The sequence below is a fragment of the Macrobrachium nipponense genome, chromosome 28, assembly GCF_015104395.2.
Source record: "Macrobrachium nipponense isolate FS-2020 chromosome 28, ASM1510439v2, whole genome shotgun sequence".
In the NCBI taxonomy this organism is placed as follows: domain Eukaryota; kingdom Metazoa; phylum Arthropoda; class Malacostraca; order Decapoda; family Palaemonidae; genus Macrobrachium; species Macrobrachium nipponense.
In genome coordinates this window covers 39,614,531-39,635,441 of record NC_087217.1, presented here as the reverse complement: position 1 = coordinate 39,635,441, position 20,911 = coordinate 39,614,531, and the positions used below count along the sequence as shown (strand labels likewise).

The 20,911-nt window shown below is 40.9% G+C and overlaps 1 pseudogene; it reads left to right on the top strand.

The window, feature by feature from the left end:
• The first annotated feature begins 8,840 nt into the window (after window positions 1-8,840).
• LOC135201679 (small ribosomal subunit protein uS5m-like) overlaps window positions 8,841-20,911 on the top strand; it is a 170,576-nt pseudogene continuing 158,505 nt past the window's right edge.

Here is a 20,911-nt window from a genome sequence, read left to right as displayed (position 1 = left end):
TGCATAGATTTCTGTCGCTTAAACAAGGAAACAACTCCCGATAGTTTCCAGTGCCATGTACCGACGACATCTTATCTCTGTTAGGTTAGAATAAATTTTTCACCAGCTTGGACTTACTTAAAGGCTTTTACCTGATACCATTACCTAAGTGATTGTACCTCATACACCGTTTTCAGCACACTCAGGGGACGTTATCAATTTTACGTATGCCTCCGGCTTACGTTGCGCCCCAATTACAATATAGTGTTTGGAGACTTTTAGGGGATACCCTACATGCTTATATGGTTGGTCTTATAATCTTTTCTAAATACCTTAGAAGTACATTCACATAAAGTAGAGCTAGTGCTACAGAGACAAAGACAAATAATCTCAGAGTAAAATATCTAAATGTGAGTTTTTTAAAAACCGAACATGTTTATCTAGGTTTTATGTGTCTGGTCAAGGTCTTAAAGTAGTCCATGGTAAGGTGTCGGCTATTCATAACTTTCCGGTACCTATTAACGTAAAAGGGGGATACAGCACTTTGGCGCTGTAGTGGGTATTACAATCGTATGTAAATATGTAACTCTTCAATCATGACAGCTCCTTTAACAGATCTTACGAAGAAGAGCGTAGATTTATTATGTCTAAAAAGCATCAACAGGTGTTAGATATCTTAAAAGCGGACTAATGCAGCTCACCTAACTTAAAAATCCCTGATTTAAATAAGGAATTTTTTTTATTGCAATAGACGCCTCAGACCAAGGGGTAAGAGGGGTACTACTTCAGTAATATGATAAACAGTTCTTTCCTATAGCTTTTTATTCACGTAAACTAAAGCCTTCTGAAAGTAAATATGCAGTAATAGGCAAGGAAGGGCTAGGTATCTTTAACTCACTAGTACATTTCAAGTTCATAATCTACGGCTATCCTGTTAAAGTCCTCACTGAGCATAAGTCACTTACCGAGTTTTTCAAAGGCTTTAATCACAGTCCAAAAGGAACTCGGTGACAAATGATCATTCAGGTCTTTGGAGCCAAGATAAGATATCTACCTGGGAAAGCAATTATCATAGCTGACGCATTATCCCGCAATCCCGCACCATACTGCAAAGAACCATTAATTAGACTAAAAGATATAGAAACATCCGTGTCTATTGTTAAAACCGTATCTAAACAAGAAAATTCCTTAACCCAAGAGATCGCGAGCATTGAATATCTGGGTCGGAGCGCAGAACTGTTACAACTGAACGAAGCAAGAGTCAACAGCGATAAGCAAACAATAAACACTTCGAACGGAAACAGAGTCAGCAGCAATAAACACTTCGAACGGAAACAGGGTCAGCGGCTAAGCAAAAACAATAAACACTTAGAGCAGAAACCCTAAAGCAAAAGTATATTTAAAGTATGTGTATCAGAATAATGTAATCAAATGTAATATTATATGTAGGTCCGTGACGAGGAAAACCCGAAGAACACAGCAGATGACTAACGACCAGGTAGTAGTAATAATCTCTTTCATACCAATCGTCATAAACTGGTTGCATTCCGTCATCCAGGGTTCCCTACTATGTCACAGAAAGCCAAATCACTGTTTTACTGGCCTACAATGCTTACAGATATAAAAAGCACATAACTGATTGTAACACGTGTCATGAAAACAAGGGACACACTAAGACACCTGTCAGTTAAGGGCCTATCCTGTGCCAAATCAATCCTTGAAAGAATATACGTAGAATTATTAACAGAATTACGAGTCTGACAGAGGGAATAAACACTTCTTGGTGTTAATAGTTCCTTGACACGTTATATAGAATTAATAGCACAAAAAACAAACACCGCAATTGAGTGCGTTAGGAATATTTATGAGTGCTAAATCAGTAAATATGGAATTCAACACAATAATCTCTGACTCGGGTGGTGTAAATCAATAATCTTCTTAACTCTTGTGAATTCCTTTCCATTAAGAAAACCAATAATATATTTATCACCCAGAGTCAATCGGTTTGGTAGAATAACGGATAATTAAACTAGGAAGTGTCAATGTCTTACGAGTTACAACTCGTGATATTGGATCCGAACTGGATTATAGCGGTTCTCGCGGTTTTAATACCTTTATCATTTATATCTTGTATCTATAGAATTGATGCCACAAGTAGCCTTATACGGTACACGCTAGAACCTTTTCCACATATTCAAGCCAACCATTAATTTATCAAATATATATAAAAAAATATATAAATAAATAAATATAAAAAAATAAAATAAATATGGATACAAGTGGAGTCAATATAATACACTCCGTAAGAAGTCGGAAGGGTTACAAATTATAATAAAAAAGGATCACGATAAAAATTCAATAAGTCAAAACGTAACCATAGGTTAATTAAATATCCAAATATATATGCGTAAAGATTTGAACTCAAACTTAACATTTTAGTAATGACAAATAAGCTAAAAGTTCAAACACATATCAAAACCTACTGACATATTGTCTGTCCCGGTGATTTATATTCGTAGTCAATGAAAAAAAAAAAATAATAATAATAAATAAATAAAATAATATGAAATAAAAGAGATTTTAAAGTCAGGAAGTCTAGAAGTGAAAATGTATATCTATGCGAATAATCTTATACAGGGCAAATAGTATATATAAAAATTTGTATGGAAACCCTTTTTTCATTAGTTTGAATAAGGAATATTTAATTTAACATAATCATGCAGATTTCCAACATGAAATTAATATATGTTCAATTTTGGTACTGTTGTTTTTCAGACATTCTTCTCATGTGGGTCGAGTATTAAAAAAAAAAAAAATTTATCCTAAAGTCGTATTTATTACAGCAAGTAACGTAACTCTTAGCTGGCTGAGAGCAATCTCCTGCCAAGTGACGACGTCATCATTGCCGTATCAGCATTTGTTCCTTTTAACCTCAATAATCTGCTTACACAGGCTTCATCTGTGTGTCGTCTCTGCTTGCGAAGCAGATTGACTGGAAAGGAATGCTTAGCCCGAACTTCTCATGGGCAAGGCAGACGTGTCTATCCGTATGCGCAATGCAACTTTAGTTAAGGAGTTGCAATCATTTTAAAATTAATAACAAAATAAGCAAATAGAATTTCTATAACAACAAAATGAATTAATTTTTCTGAACCTCATAGAACAGAAGAAGATCAAGATATGTATATGAAATATTTACTTGCAACATTAGCCTATTACAATTCAAGTAAAACATTCATGGAAAATGTCACATTTTCTTGAAAAACCCAAAGTTTATTTAGAAATTAGTTACATAGTGGGTTTTTTTCGTTGCATCTCCTACCTATTAATAAAGTTTTTAAAATTAACCTCAGAGGATGCGCGCGAGAAAATTGAATATGAAACTTTTGTTAGGGGCACATAGGATCAGATTTTATCACAACTTAATTTCAGTTAGCATAGAGAAATACAGAATCATGATTAATATTCTCTTTGACTCTTATGTTGCCTGGCAATCTTACAAATAGCTCCGTTTTCCACTTCTTTGTCTAGTAATTTACTACCAGTAATATCGAATTTTCTTTGGGATTCGTATTGATATCTGTTTATTTTTTATAATTATGGATATTTTTACAGTCATCATAGACCTGGATAGGTTCATCATTGTTAATGCCATGGATAAAAAAGTTTGTACAGCTGACTCTTTTGAATTCCAAAATATCAGCGAATTCATGGGGTTAAGTCTGGTCTAAATGGCTCACTCTCCCTCCCCTGTATTTGGATGTCGTCTGAATTTACTTTGCCCTTGTGACAAGTATAATTTCACTTGCAGGCTGATTAATGGAACCTGTTACAGTATCCTGCAGTACGAGAGTTTCACATCGCAACTTCAAAAAATCGTTTGTCGCTGCGGACGACGGCAGTCGAGTAACAACCGCCTACAATGTGAAAGGAATAAGCACCATCATGGGCTTCTTTGATCGACACCCGTATCCCGTCGTTAATCTCGTTTTAATGCGGAACGCCCCGGCGACTGTCGGAAATCGACTACAAAAGGGACATACTTCCAACAATTACGACCCGAAGGATATTCAACTCTACTTTGCTGGCGAAGGACTCGTGCTGGGGATGATTTTATTCATCGCGAACGTAATCGTGTAGCTTAGGATGCAGAGAATAAGTATGAGCGCAAAATAGAACGTTGGACCCGCCCAGGCAAATTTTCCCTTGTTTTAACCCTGTGAAATTGGCCGTTTCATTTGGCTATAGGTGGTTGTCTGGAACTGTGTAATGGACGAAAAGTTGTTCGAAAGCTAGTTAAATGTGAAGTAGTATAACCTCGGTCATGTATCCTATATATATAAATGATCATAAATAACAGAATCGAAATATATTTTTGCGTGTACGCACTAGGAATCTATATATAAATGATCATAAATAACAGAATCGAAATATATCTTTGCGTGTACGCAATAGGAATCTATTTAAAGTGCACATATATTAATCATAATTATATGAATCCATATACCATATGTATAAATAAAAAATCAGGTAGCCTATAATCAATCTGTTACTTTTATCTTACCAATAACTGCAGATATATAACAGTTAGCATAAAAATCAACGAATCAATCAGCATAAACATTAATAATTTTTATCAATTCATATATGAAATTTTTATTAGTTAAAATATGATTTTTATCATGTTAGTCTTCATTCAATGCGATTATCAGAGTACATTAGTATTTTCTGTAGCATGTGTATTTTAAAGAGATGAAGTAAAAAACTGTATCAGTATATATCACGTGATCACTATTATTTACGAATATTATATGCTATTATGTCTAATATTTATTACTTGAATCTGTATTTGTGTACACCATGAATTTTTTTGTTTTTTTTTTACTTATAAGTAATTCCTATTATCTCTATATATTCACATAGTGTCTGTATCACACTCCTATAAGTCAACTGCAAGTCAAGTTTCAGTAATAAATCAGTGGTTGGTTTTGGTAGCTGACCGAGCTAATGTAAGTGTTTACATAATAAAAATATGGAATGTTAGTCCATATATATAAAAGACTAAAACTAAAGAGGTCAACCAGATTGCTTGCAGGAATGTGATCAGACTAGAGACGCTAAAGATGACGTATACAATAAAAGTAGGCTAAGATAACATGCCGTCACTTGTGTTCATTCAATTGTTTATAAACTTTAGTCCAAGCTTCCTGCTTGAGACAAACACCGTGACCTATAGCTCAAGCGGCCTACGTGATTAGTAACTGTATCTGATTGTGTGTTCGTATGTAACTATGTCATCTGATTGTTATTCATATGTTCGAGCTACTATCTGCTTCCTTCATAACTTGTAACCGAGATGGTAGGCGAAGGAGAACAGAGTTAGCTATCGTCATTAGAAGACCTGTATCTCTTTACCTAAGCTTTATCATGTAGAGAGAATAGAAGTAGCCATCATCATTGGCAGAAGCGATCAAGCTATCGTCATTAGAAGAACATATCGTACAATACCTGATCTTCACCATGTAAAACTTCAGAAGAATATATATATTTTTATACTTCGTGTTTTCTACAAGAACCTCCTCACTGAATCATCATGAGTTTAACACATCGTCGTCATAAACAAGAAGATAATCCCGACTTCGTAAGTGATCTACAAACCCCAAGACACTCCATTGAAGATGGAAGTGCAATACCAACCGACTTAGCGTAAGATTATCGCAAGTCTAACATTACCTCAAAGGGCGCCTTATCATACAAGGCAACAGCCCTAAAATATATGTGTAGGGAAATTTTATGACTAAGTAAATTTATAAATAAACAATATTACCAACAGAAGGTAAGAGACAGCAACAGCAGAACCACCAACCAACCAACTTCAAAGAATTATGTTAACTGGTAGGAACCGGATAACAAGTCACATCCAGCACTGTGAAACCTTTGATGTAAGATCATCTCGTTCTGGTGACGCTCGAGGCTCTTCAAAACTTTAGAGTTGAGATTTACTCCAGTGTTCGAATCCTGACATTCTAATAGTATCTTTTTCTTTTCGAACAAATTGGTTGGATGTTTCAGCTTTTACTAAATTTCCAGTTCTGACAAATGGGGAAAGGCATCACGACTGGGATTAAGGTTCGTTTTTAAGATAATATCAGAAACTGTGATGGGGATGTCTTCCATCTGATAATTTTTGGTCCTGGTCGGTATTGTTATAACTTGTCATATCGATACCTTGAGGACGAAACTAACTCAACGGTCAGCCTGTGGATTCCTAGGTGGGTTGATATTTGGGGTAGGATTTCATTGGTTTGTCAAATAATAATAGAATGAGGATTATTGTATTTGTGAAACAGACTCGACCCAACAAGCAGGTTAAGCCTACATTTATACCTCTATAATTGCGTTGATGCCATCCCTTCGGGAAAAGGCAAAGGCTGGGCATTTTGGAGTCAATTCCTCCAGTTCCTACTACTGTCATTAATGGAGAAACAATACCTCATGAAAAGTCTTTGATACTCTTAATATTCTCAAGCCATTTTTTACAATACATTACCCTGGGCATTATAGACAAACCGATACCGACAGTGACTGCAGGCAAAGCTACGGACAAATCTACAACGACTTCCCACTCTCTCTCATTGGTTCTAGTATTAAAACATTATTACCAGACCAGTACCGAGTCGGGAGGGAGAGAGTGGGTCGAACGACACTCCCCCCAATTTCTGGAAGTCCATATTTTCAAGTATTTCATCTTGGCTATACGTATATGTGCAATGACATTTTTAGAGTAAAAGGCCAAGTTTTGGGAAAAACGAACTCTCCCCCCGGCCCCCATAAAAAAATTCTGGGTACGGGCCTGAGAACCATACAATTACAGGAAAAATCTGAGTATGAAATAGTCTCTGAGTTCTTTGTACCAAGTTCTTATAATAAATAAATAACTCAGCCCAAACTATGACAACGATGTACATATCCATGAAGTTATACACAGAAAATAAATCAAATGGGTTGCAGACAACCAAAAATACCTCCCTCAAATGGAAAAGAATTGCTAGTTGAATTTGAATCTGTTTTAGCAAAGGATAATGAATCTGCAGTCGACCGAGATGAAATCCTGCATATAATTATTAAAGATGCTACAGAAAACACATTAATTTTAAATATTATAGATCGAATTTATTGAACATACTTTTCCTCGTATCCGGGAAATAATGCAAGTGCTACCCTTTATTATCTGTTCAACTTCCCTGCCAAACAACCTAACTTTAGTATATTTGATTTTTATCTAGAAAAGGCATATGACGCCATATGGAGGGACGGCATTTTGTAGGACATATACGATTGCAACCTAAGTCGAGGATACCGCTTTTTATTAAAGCATTCTTGATATTTCGTAGATTTCAAATACAGGAGTGACACACTATTTTTCCATAGGGTAGCAAATTAAATGTTAGCCTTTTTTGCACTAGCTATCAGTGGCATTGCAGAGATAATCCCTATGGATGTAATCTACTCGCTATTCGTGGATGATCTCTCAATTTTATTTTCACCCTTAAGAATTGTAGTGTCAAAACTTGTGTTCATTATTGTCGAATAAATCCAGATCCAGGTCTATTTATGAATGGGCAAAGAATTCGTTATGTTAGATTCTTTGTGTTGAAATTTGCTGATAAGCTCATATGGAACTCTCAATCGGCTGATCGTCTTCTTCTTCAGCTTTTCCCATCTCTATATAGGGTCGCTGTTTCTATTCAGCCTTCTCCATCTTCCTCTGTCCTATACATCTTGGTCTCTTAGACCATTTTCCTTCATGTCACTCAATAATTTATCGAGTGACATGAAGGAAAAGGGTCTAAGAGAACAAGATGTACAGGACAGAAGAAGATGGAGAAGGCTGACTAGAAACAGCGACCCCATATAGAAATGGGGAAAGCTGAAGGCAAAGATGACGATCAGCCGAATGAGAGTTCCATATGAGCTTATACCAGCAAATTTCAACACAAAGAATCTAACTCAATGAATTCTTTGCCCATTCATAAATAAATCTGGATTTGGATGGATATCTCATTCGGCTGATAGTAAGACCAAGTATATGATGTCCGAGGACTTCATGAGGGAATTCAATCTCATACTTCTTGAAATGCTGACCAAAAATCTGAACCGAGACTGGAAAAGGTTTTATTCCTGCAAAAACTGTGCTATGGATGTGATGTTCTCGTACTACCTCTTCACATATAATAAAAACCAAACGTCATTCGTGATGTGAGATTCCGGATAGTCATAGGAGCCATTCAATCATCTATTGCAAGGACCAACCTGTTTTCATACAGCTCTATAAAAGTAGAATAATAAGAGATTTTTCTGGCACATGGAACATTTAAGTAGCGAAAAGTGAAGGATCATCAATTATTAAACATGCGTAAGTAATTTCTATATGTTGCAGCTTAACTTTGACTGCAACTTAAGGGGAATTAATATGACTCGGAAATGTTTTCTTCATGCTTTGAGACGATAGATACCAATTTTGTCCAGAAATTAACGCCGTTGAAATTTGGGGGTAAATTGGGTATTTCATAGCATCAAAAAAATTAGTTTTCTTATTGAATATATAGTTATTTAGGAAACCAGTTCAGTAATTGAGAGTTTACTATTATTTTGGCCACAATGTTGATATTTTTGCTGCATACCCTTCAATTTTTTTTACAGTAGAGCATGGGGCTTATAACTCTTGGCATTCTCTTAGTTATTAGTCAATAAAAGTACCCTGTATAAATTTCAATTCAACCACTGAATGAGCTAACATCAGCAAACTCAATAATGCATATAGTAGTAGTGGAGTCTTGACTAAGAGGTGCTGTTACAAAGACGTGAGAGACAATCAGGCGAGTCACTAGACTACTACTCTGTAGAGAGAACTGATCAATCCTGATGCTTTTAGGCAAGCCAAATTAGAAGAGTGTTTGCCAAACACCGGAGAATGACTTCGTTGCTGTGTTTAACAGTTAATTCGAGATGTTTCGTAGCAGGGATATGGTCAAGAACATGTCAGGGTAAGCAGACTTCCTAGCCTAGTACCTAGGTATTTTTGTAGCCGACGTAGCCTAGGTAATCAGTGCTCCTCATGCTTAGTTTAGTATGCTGAGACAATAGGTATAAGGTAATTATATAAGTAGCTGATATGGTACAGTAACCGTCAAAAGTGAGGCTACAAATTTCAAAGTCGTACTTCTTTAGAAACTCCCGTGGGTTTGCCAGTTAGGGTGAACAACCGACTGGACCAGCGGATCCAGTTTCCACCGCGTATGGATCCACCCTCCAAAAATGTACTTTAACACGTCCTGACACCATAAATCGAAATATTGTGCTAGAGACTTCTGTCTTCTAATTTGTTGCAAAATGAAGGTAAATGATTGAATATTACTAGAATGTAAGAGTTTTAGCTTACAATTGCGTTTTTCAACCATTTCGGTAGAGTCAAAGTTGACGGAAGGTTGAAATTTTGGCACTTGTCGTTATTTATATGAAAATATTTCAAAACTGATAAAAGCTGCAACCATGGGTTGTTTTTAGTTGTATTGTGCATGAAATTGCGCACATTTCCATATATAAAACTTTATGTATCGGCAAATTTAAAATGGTGCAAACATTACGACAATCGCACGAAAAAATTTATTGGAAGAGTTACCGCGTGAACGTAAGGAAAAAGTTTTTTCATAAATTCACCATAAATCAAAATATGTAATATGTGCTATAGACGTCCAATTTGTTGCAAAATGAAGGTAAATGATTGAATATTACTAGAATATAAGAGTTTTAGCTTACAATTGCGTTTTTCGACAATTTCGGTAGAGTCAAGGTTGACCGAAGGTTGAAATTTTGGCACTTATCGTTATTTATATGAAAATATTTCAAAACCGATAAAAGCTACAATCATGAGTATTTTTTGTTGTATTCTACATGAAATTACGCACATTTTCATATATAATTCTCCATGTAATGGCTAATTTAAAATGGTGCAAAAATTATGTCAAAGTGACGAAATAATTTCCGAGATGTGTTACAGATACTTTTTAGTGCGATAAGAAAGAAATTCGCGCTTGCGCGCCTGCGTAACGATTGTAAACAAAACAACACCTTGATCCGTGAGCTCCCAGGATCCCCCAAGACGCGTGATTCAAAAGTTTTCGGCTGGTAGGCTTATAAGTATTTTTCCGCGAATTTAAAAAAAAACTTTATGTCGACGTTTAATACGTCCAATCGGCACCCGGGAGACAATTCATCCCGACGTTTAATATGTCCAATCGGCGTAAAAGGGTGAACTTCCAAACCTGACTTAAGCCTGCCACTAACGTTCAGCTATGCCTGTACAGTTATACCTAAGTGCACAGTTGGACTGTGCAGGCAAATCTTCACCACTAACAATACAGTCTTTTTTGCTCAGTCCTCCATAGCAGCCATGGCATCAATACACAATGCTCTGGCTGTATCTAATTGGGTTACAGACATAAAAAAAAATTCATGAACGTCAAGTAAGATGTCCAATGAAAGAGTGGTTAGTAAAAACGAAGGTAGATCTATGTAATAACTCCATGTCAGGTATTTCTTTAGAAATTACAGTGTACCATAATATTTGGGGTGCTTATTAAGAATTTAATGTTATTTTGGGTTGGTCGCTTCCATGTGACTTTGTTACGAGTTTAAATTTGGCCCCAAGGAATTTCATTATGTTTATTGAATATTTTATGAATGAAGGAAGAGTTCCATGGAAAGATAATTAAATTCATAATCGTTTGCTTTCATTTTGAGTTGATACATAGTACTGTAGGCCTAATATTTTTTCTATTTCATTAAAAGGGATTAATACTAATTTGTTTTCATTTTAAGATTAACTTTGTCATATTACATTGAATGAAAATCCTTAGTTCATTACTGTCTTTCTTTCTTTTATTAGTGTGGTGATTTAGTCAAACATACATAGCTTAGGATAATTAGTCTAAGCAAACTGGTTAATTACAACATTTTTTCCAGTTTCCACTAGGAGTATTTTCCACTTGTCTCATCGTGATGGTAAACGACCAGTGGTTTCCACAAATATTTTTGATAATAAAAAATATCCTGTCAGCCTCACAACTAGTGTCACGGTACCATGGATGCAGGTTACAAGACCCACAAGTTTTTTTAATAAAGGTAAGTTCAGCTGTACTTTGGTATGTGTTCATCATTTTTATTATAGTAAAGGCATAAGCCCAATATTCTTTTCCTTTGGTCTTGTAACAGTTTCTCAGAGTAAATGGTTTCACTGCATCCCCCATCAGTAATACATATACGTATATGTATACCCATATACGTGGTCTTCAAATGTCTGTAGACAATGCAGTCTTTATCTAACAGAAAGAAGATTGGTAGTAGCACAGCTTATCCACCCCCTGGAGAATTGAATACCATCACTCACCTTTCTCAGTTGTTGCGAGTCTGTTGAGTTGTTAGCAATTGTCTCCTTCACTTCTTCACTTTAGAATCACCAATACGTACTATATCTCATTATTTGCAATTTGCTTACTCTTCTAATTTCATTCTTATAGCCATATGATTCCTTTTCCCTATCTCATAAGTAATAAAAGTGTGGGTTTTACAAATTAGCAATTAATTAATACTGTAGATCTACTACTGGCCTTTTTTCTTCTTGATTGCTGGTTTGTAAGTCTTATGTCTATATTTTTTTTAGAACAATGATTCTTTATATCTGAGTAATAGTAATAGTGTTACTGGTAATTTTTGTTCATGTGATGAATAGTAATAATAATCTTCTTCCGCAAGGAAGAAAACTACGGGGGACCAGAAGGGGTACCGGCTAAACACCGGTACTTCCTCGCCTGGTGTCAGTGGTTCTGCCACTGCATCAGGGTCCGTCTCGCCTCTCGTTCGCGGGAGGTACCGAGTGTACGGTCGCCTACCACGACCGTGCAGCCAGGAACCAGACCTCTGAGCCCTCTCAGCGTCAGGTTCACGGCACGGGGCGGAATACTGGTGACAGCCGCTCACGCGACTCTCACCAGACCAGCTCTCGCTCTCGCGGCGACCAGCTGCTACTACCCTGGGGACGTGACGGTCCCACGACCGGCCACGGGCTGAGGCTGGGAAGAGGTCCCCACCCCCGTTCGCCGGTGCCAGCCAACGGGGCTGGACAACCAGCGACGTGACGTGCCGGGTGGGGGACCAAGCAACCGGCTCCACTGTGACAGCTGGTTGCCGTACCCGATCGCTCTCTGTGAGAGCGATCGGGTACGGCAACCAGCACAGCTCTTCTGACACTCGAGATCGGGGCCGCTGTGCTCAGTCCAGCCGTTCTCCACAGCGAGACGGTTCGACCAGGCCTGCAGCTCGATCGCCACCGCGGGTTGACGATCGCCTGCAGCCCTCCAAGCCTGCTGGTTCTGCCAGCGAGCGAGGAGGGAGCGTCAGGTCTGCCTCTCCCGTACCTTCAACCTCCTCGGGTTACACCGGGAGGAGCGAGGTATTGAGGAGTGATCGTGAGGGGTGCGCCCCTCATGATCCCACCACGACGCCCTACGTGCCAGGCACGGTTCTTGACCGGCCAGGACGTATGCGCAAGTGGATGGAGAAGACCGAGAGGGCTGTCGCTGTTCCCCCTTCTTAGGAGGAAGGTTCTCGGAATATGCTCTTGTTCGAAGGACTTAACGGTCCTACTCTGCAAGATGCTGTGACTTCCGAGATCCAGAGGAACTTTGCCGAGGTTATGGCGCTGATTCGTCAGCACAACGACCTCGGGGAAGGATCGCCGCTCCCACCAGCAGAGCCACGTCTCGGCTCGAGTCGTTTTGGGGCCCGAGAGGGAACCCAAATCGACGGTGGGTCTGCCGCGATCAGAGCTTGCCGACTGTGTTGAACCAGGTAGTCTCTCGTCTCCGGACAAGAAGGCTCTCTCAGTTCTGGCCGGTCGAACAAGCTACTTCACCTCCTCTACTACTACTTTCTACTAACTGCGACAGATGGCGTTTCTATGTGTCTTCGGACACCGTATTTGAATACCCCTTCGGTCCTCCTGAGAGGTTTCGACCTCGACGAGGACTGGAATGAGTTGGAGGACGGTATCGGCTCTCTCCTGTCAGGTGTCGATCAGCCCCACCCAGACGACGTTCACAGTGGCGGCAGACCCTTACCTACAGTATGAGTTCGTAACCCTCCTCGGGAAAACGTTTTCTCCTGACGATACGTTTTCCCAGGCTCTGAGAGGCCATCGCCGTAAGGCGATGGCTGCTCCTTTTCTTCTCCAACTGCTAGTTCCGCTGGGAAGGCGAGCCAGTATCCAATTCCTCCCCCATTCCCTCTCTCCTTACGGCTACGAGGGAAAGGGGAGGGATCCTACAGAGATTTCTCTGTAAGATCCCACGTTAGGGGCTGCGCTACCGGGGGGACCTTCGGGTCCTACCTGACGTAAGCCCCGGCCCCGGTCGTTGAGGAGGGATCCTGCCCCTTTCTCGATTTCTACGGGAATCGAGAGGACCACCAGCCGATATCGTTTGACGAATTCGGTGGGGGGTTTCGCAGAGTGCTTAGAATTCTACGGAATTTCTAGCGCGCTCAGAGTGTTCGAGTTTTTTACGATCTCCAAACACTTAGGCGAGACCATGGTCCAAAGTGAGCGAGAATCCCCGATAATTGTTACACGATAATCGGGAACCTCGCTTATGCTCGAATTCCTGTAATTTCTAGCATTTGGAAGAAGACTGCTGCTGAAAGAAGAGTATCTCACAGTAGGCGATTAACCTGGAATAGAGAAGAACGGACGGGAACTTCCAGTTTGGCTTGAACTATCGTCTTCGGTATTCTGTTCACCATTGAAGCTTTCCTTTGGGAAAGACTTCTCCTTCACTCTCTTGACTAGAGAACGAAGGCGGTCGATCTCCAATCCTTATTCTCATTCCTCGAGAGGAAAAGAATTTAGGATGGAGGTCGTGGTACAGAACCTACAAAATATACTACGTATATTACCCTCGCGACATGATTCTTTTAACAGTTGAATTGTCCGGGGGGTAGGCGCATACCGTAGTTAACTCTACGGTTTGTGACCGAGACGAATTGTATCTTAATTGAACTGCAACTCGGGGTTGCCTGCAACCTCCCAGCAGTTATCAGTTTCGATTTTAGATACTTGTATTGTCATGACAACACCAAATCAGCTTTTGTATTTACCGAAATCCGTTTCCGTTTAAACTATAATTGCTCGAGCGTATTCTTTATGCTCGATGGTTCTAGCCGAACGCATTCCTTCGTGGAATAATGGATTACCTGGCCAAACTCAGGATGACGAGTCACCGAGAGCTACTGCGTATTGAAACTGCCTGATAGCAGCTCAGTATCAGCTAGGTCTCTGGAGATGCGCGGTCGGTTACTTCTCTCTCTCCCCTGGTTTGATTGACTACCGAACCGTATCTCTGCCCAACAATCATGGACTTAGGTCTCTGATTAACGGGGATTCTCGCAATAATGAAGGACCATCTACTGCTGTGACGCTCGATTTCATCGCCTTCGACATTGCGAGAATTTTCAACAGAGATATCTCTTCGACTCTTTCATCTTTCTGTTTACCGCACGGTAACAGAAGTCTGTACTAGTCTCCCGCTGCATCGCACCGCGATAATGCGAATGATTTTTGCAGACATCTGAGTTTGTCTTCAAAATATCTCGTATTCGTAGGTGTGCAATTATTCATTGCTCGCCCCGAATTAACAGATGTGTCAGAAGACATCGCCTACTCTCCGACCTGACAGCTCTACTTCCAAATGTTCAGCCCATGAGAAGCAGTTCTTCAGGCAGTATTTCCCTGTGTCTTCATTACTGAAAAGCGCTCCTCTTTTATTGCAACTACGATCCTCACCGGACAGCAATGAATAGCGGTTAGCGTTTACGTCAGTCTTTGTAGCACAGGTTCAGAATCTTGAGAATCCTTCTCTCGGTTCAGCTGTGAAGACGTAGGTTGCTTTTTCTGTACACCTTCGTCTTCAACGACACATAGTGTTGTTTCTCCTTAGCTGAGAATCAACTATACTATGAGATATCTTGCCATCAAGGACCTCGGTCTCTAGAAGGCAATTGACTTTCGCCTGTTGGGCACATGCCTTAAGAGAATCATCACCTCGCCTTCTGGCATCGGTGACGAACAAATTATTTGTTTAGTCTCTTGGCATAACCCTTTTAAGGCGAAGGTCACGTGACTTGCTCGGGAACGCCTTGGACAACTTGCCTCCTACCGAACGCAGTCAGTCGGCAGCTGTCATAGCGCCCAAGTCAGTTACGAACTTCGCTGTGGACTTAGTTCGGTTGTTCCATAACAGTCTTTTCTTCGTCCTAACGGCTTGTCACAGTACCCATACCATCGACACCCACCATTGAGTGTCGGTGTCCTATCCACTACCGAGAAGAACTTCACTGCATGGGGATAGGAGAATGTGAGACACTTCGCTGCAGACGGATAGACCAGTATGGGTACAGGACATCACCGAAGTCGAGAAGAGGGATAGGTCATACGACCATTCTTCCCTTCTTTTCCTCTGAGGTAATTGCATGACTTTTCCTGCGAAGTCAAGCATCCAGGGGATGGGGATTCGTGACGCTCGATTTCGTACCGACTTCGTAGCGAAGACTCAGAACCCTTCGGTTCCTGACGATCGGTTTAGAGTCCTTCACAGTCCCCTCCCTAATGGACTTCACCGACCTTTCGATGCGAAGGAGATGCTGCTTTGTCCTGTGAAAGCGCGACCGCGCTTTCTGAAGAAACTCGACATCCCAGGCTGAGTGTTGAAGACTTCGTCAGCACCAAGATGACCTAGAAGTACACTCCCTCGAGTTACACAAGAACTTCTCCGTGGCGCAGGTACTGAAGGCAGGGGTCTGGTACAACCAGACCACTGGCACCTCCTTCTACCTTTTGGATATTGCCCACAGGTCCTTGGATCGTTTTCCTTGGGAACCCGTGGGTGAGGCTGCTCAACACGTTGTGTAGCTAACCCAGACCCTAGCAGGCTGAACAGCATCGAGTCCTGGTGTGACTGTAAGAATAGATAAGTGAATGAGAGAGTGACTGGCTTCTCTTCCTATCTTTTTCTCCCCCTCTACCTGTGGGTAGAGGGATACGGTCATCACCTTGCTGGATAAGGACGAGATGCTGGTGAGCTACTCGACAGAGCCCCATCCTATCCCTTTCACTAGGGATGGGAGCGAATATCCACCACTTCCTCCTACAAGGGGGGGGAAGTGGATGCCAACAAGAGACAAACCATAACTTTATATTGCCTCTTGCAAATAGGAACTTGTTCTTGTTTGCTGGTACGAAGAGATACGCTTGCCTCTCTCTTAGTACTTGGTCCAGAGGTCTGACCATTGATCCTGCGGTGCACACCCCGATCAATCGGACAGAGGCTTGGATCCCTCCCCTCGCTCTTAAACGACCAGGGAGGCCATTCATTCCAAGGTTGGGCGAACACCAGTCTGTTCACAAAAGACTCAGATTCCTCCCACCAAGAAGTGAGTCTTCCTATTGTAAAAGGACCGAAGGTTTGTATGCCGTGTCGGAACAAATGACAATTTGTCCAAAATTGCATTTTTCCTAACTATACAAACCTGAGGTCCTTTTACACATAGTCCCACCTCATGCCACCCCTCACTCTGCAATTTTTGCTTGGGCCAAAAGCAAAAGTGATTTGTTTACCTCCCAGTCGCGCGCGCGCGCCTGTCGGACAAGCAGTTAACTACCGAACCCCTTGTTCGAAAGCTTACGACCTATCCAGCTGCCGCTAGTACCTTCCTATTGTAAAAGGACCTCAGGTTTGTATAGTTAGGAAAAATGCAATTTTGGACAAATTGTCATTTATGAATAGAAAATGGGAATGGTTCCTGATACCCGCCTCCCAGCGGCGGGAATGGGTACTAACCACCTGACTCCCACTGCGTGTGTCGTAAGTGTTTAAATTTCTGTCGGATTGGGAAAAATACAGCTATATATATATCTGCCAGGTAAGTATGAACAAACTTAATTGTATCATTACAATATCATTTTTAATAGTTTTATCTCAAAAAGTGCATTTTATGATGAAATTGATCTCAAAAACCAGGATTTTGTGGATATTTCTCATAGAAGAATACCGCGAATGTGCGAATTTTCCGCGAATAATGCAGGGAAATGTTCCCGAGAGAAATCCGCGAATGTGTGAGTCCGCGAATCCGGAGAACGCGAATACGGGGGGTCCACTGTATTCCCTTTGGGGAGATGTCGGGTTTGGGCATTGCAGCATATGCTTCACACAAATTGGCAAGGAGAGGACCAGCTGATCAGAATTCCATGGGACTTAAAGATATGGGAGAATCTTCAATGGTGGGCAGTGGATTACAATCTCCTTCAGAGTGTCTCTGTGATAAAGTTTCCCAGATACAATGTTATTATGTGACGCCTCAGATCAGGGCTGGGGAGCAGTGGTAAGGAGGTTGTATGTGGGAGGGAGATTGACAAAGGAGGAGCAAAAGAAGTCATGAATTGGCGAGAGCTGAAGGTAGTCCAGCTAGGTCTTCATCTCTTTTGCGAGGAGGGCAGCTCTGGGTTGGTGGCCGTCTTCTCAGACAATTACGTGGCAATATCATACCAGAGAAAAGAAGGCGGCACCAAATCGCAGGCTCTAAATTGCCTGGCTCAAGAGATTCTTCGTTGGACCGAAGTCCATCAGGTCACATTGCTTCCTCAATTTGTGATGGGGAGCAAGAACGTAGTTGCAGATGCCCTCAGCAGATCAGATCAGATTTTCAGCACAGAGTGGACACTAGCGCAAGAGGTGGTAGATTGCTTGGTTCACCTCTGGCCAGCAACAGTGGACCTTTTTGCTATAGCTCTAAATTATGGCCTTCCAGTTTATATCAGCCCACATCAAGATCTTTTCCATGCAATGTAAAAACTCTATACAAACAAACACATCAAGATCTTATGGTGGCAGGAGTGGATGCTATGCTCCAGAACTGGTTGCACCTGGAAGCATACGCATGTCCCCCAATCTCTATTCTTCAGTAGGTTTTGAACAAGATAGGAGCATCATCTCATTGCAGGGTCATACTCATATCTCCATGGTGACCCCAGAAGGAATGGTGGATATATCTCTGGGAGATGTCAGCAGAAGTACCAGTGAGGCTGCCTATCAGACAGGGACCTCTTGAGGCAGCCCCATTGGCACAAATTTCATCTTGACCCCCAAGTGCTTCATGTAGTTGCTTGAAGACTATCCAGCGTTTCGTTCGAGCAGGGGGCGTGTCTGCACATGTAGCCTGGCAAGTCTCCAGGGCTAGATGAAATATACCACAGTTATAAACTATCAGCATAAGTAGAAAGTATACCACACTTGGTGTAAGAATAGTTGACACAGTATCAGTTCCCCAGTGTCAAAGGTAGCTGATTTTTTGCTTCATTTGAGACATAAGAGGAGGTTTGCAGTCTCTACTATTAAGGGTTACAAGGCGATGTTAGCATCTGTTTTTAGATTCTGGTATAAGGATGTATTTGAGGATCCTCTGCTCTCTGATCTTCTTCGTTCTTTTGAGGTCGAAGTCCTTATGAGATCCTTTCACCAGCCCCAGTGGAACTTAGATGAGGTCTTGATGGCATTACTGGCACCACCATATGAACCTCTTGGATTGGTTGATGTAAGGTCTTTGACAAAGAAGACCCTTTTCCTTTTGGCACTATCCACTGCTAAAAGACTTGGCGAGCTTCATGCTGTCTCATCAGTTGTGGTAATAAAGGGAAAAAAAGATTTGTTAGTTTCATATTTACCAGAATTTAGGGCAAAAACTGTGACTGAATCCAGACCTCTTCTAAGAGAACATGCTATTAATTCATTAGCTGCGTTTGTTGGTGGTCAAGAACCAGACCGGTTTTTATGTCCAGTCAGGGCATTGAGGTACTACTTGGATAGGGTTAAATCAGTAGAGCAGAGACCTAGATCTCTTTGTGTATCTTTAAGCAACAATTCATGACCACTTCCCAAGAATGGGATGTCCTTTTTGCTGAGAGTGGTAATAACAGGGGCTCAGGCCAATAGGCAGAATATGCCTTCTTCTTCTAGGGACAAAGGTCCACATAATATCCAGGGCTATTCTATTCCTTGATTTTTTTGGTCTAATGCTTCAATGCTGTCAGTTTTAAACACTGCTACATGGAGATCGAATAGTGTTTTTGCTAGTCATTACTTAAGAGATGTACAATATGTGTATGATTCTGTAGAATCACTTGGTCCCATTGTTGCGACTGGCTGTTTGATAACCTAATTGTTCACTCTCCCTGTTCCTTGTAGTACCTAGGATAAGAGAGGTATGTATGGTCAGGTGAGTTTGGCTCACATGTAAGATTAGAAACATGAAAGCTGTGTGAATGAATCTCTCTCATCATCCCACTTGTATCCTGGTGTAGAATACATTAGAAGCTGCATGATTGTGATGTCAGTGAATGGAAGTCTGATACTTGCCATTACCTGACAGAGAGAGAAGAGGTTGTATGTCTGTGTTTGGACGTCTGATACTTGCCAGTTCACATGACATAATTGTCACTACCACCTATGTCACCTCAAAGACTAGGGGATTGAGCTTGCAGAGTCAGAGGAAAAACATGAGAGAGTGGCAGTCTGACTGGGGATAGAGCTTAATAAGCCACCTTAGGCAGACAGACTGACATAGTGACTAAGTGATAATTGGCCATAATTTTTTGCAACATTGCAAGCCTGCATTGTCAGTTTTGGTAAGTCACTTTCTGTATACATACATTAAAATGTTGGAAATCATGCAACTATTAGTTCTGCAGGTTAGTATGAAACAAATGAATTTTCAATTTAGAATTAATTTATGAATACTTACCTGCAGAGCTAATAGACACCTTCCCTCCTCCCCACTTTTCTTAATAGGCTAGTCGATGCACTTGCTTAAAGAAAGAATAGTCTAGTGTTGGAGGGAGCTCTGTCGCTCACCCAATGGGGGAATGGGGGAATCAGGTCATTTTGACTATTAACAACCAGGAACAAGTTATAACAACCAGGAATAAGCTACAGCGGCCTAACTTCTTAGAGACCATTTGGCTTGTTGCCTATTGTTTTCAGTGTAAATTCCGCATATACAGCGGTCCCCCCGTATTCGGGGGGATGCGTACCTGTTTGCTTCAGTTTGCTGTCTTGATTCTTATCCCTTATAACTGCATTAATAACATTTTGATGTAACCTGTGTGTATGTAGTATTGTAGGTTAGCAGTTTTCAGTTTGTGACAGCTATTATTGTATGATATCCAGTTTGTGATCTTTTTTGCATTCTTATGAATTTCCTTAAATTCCTGAAGCTTGTGACATGTTGGTTGCCCAGCCAGTAGATGCTCTTCTTGAGGATGAGGATGTGCAGGATGAAATGGGCCTGGGAGGTTGGTGTGGATAGGTTTGCTGCTTCATTTGAGTCTTCAACCATATTTTCTAGATGGCCAGTGGAATCTTCTTCCTTCTTAGTGGGTGTAAAGGAGTGCCTGTCTTTGGAGGATGTTGGAGTCTATTGTCTGGGCACAACTTCATCCAACCCATCCCATCCCAGTCAGTCTGTCTACTCATCACATGCTCTGACCTCTCATGTTCTGCACAATGCCCAGCCTGCTGGTTTGTCACCTGCTTCACCTACTTCCCTTCCTTCCCATGAAACACCTTTTCTGACTGCTGCTCAACCAGCTGATGTTCCTGTTGCTGAGGATGATTCCTACCTTTTCCACCTGAAGGGGTGTTTCTTTGATGCAAGATTTGGTGCAGTAACATTTCAGGCAGTTATGTGACATCACCTACATTGCTCCACTTTCTCCACATCTGCCTAAGTATGAAAAGAGATTACTACATAGGATCCAGTGATCACTTTC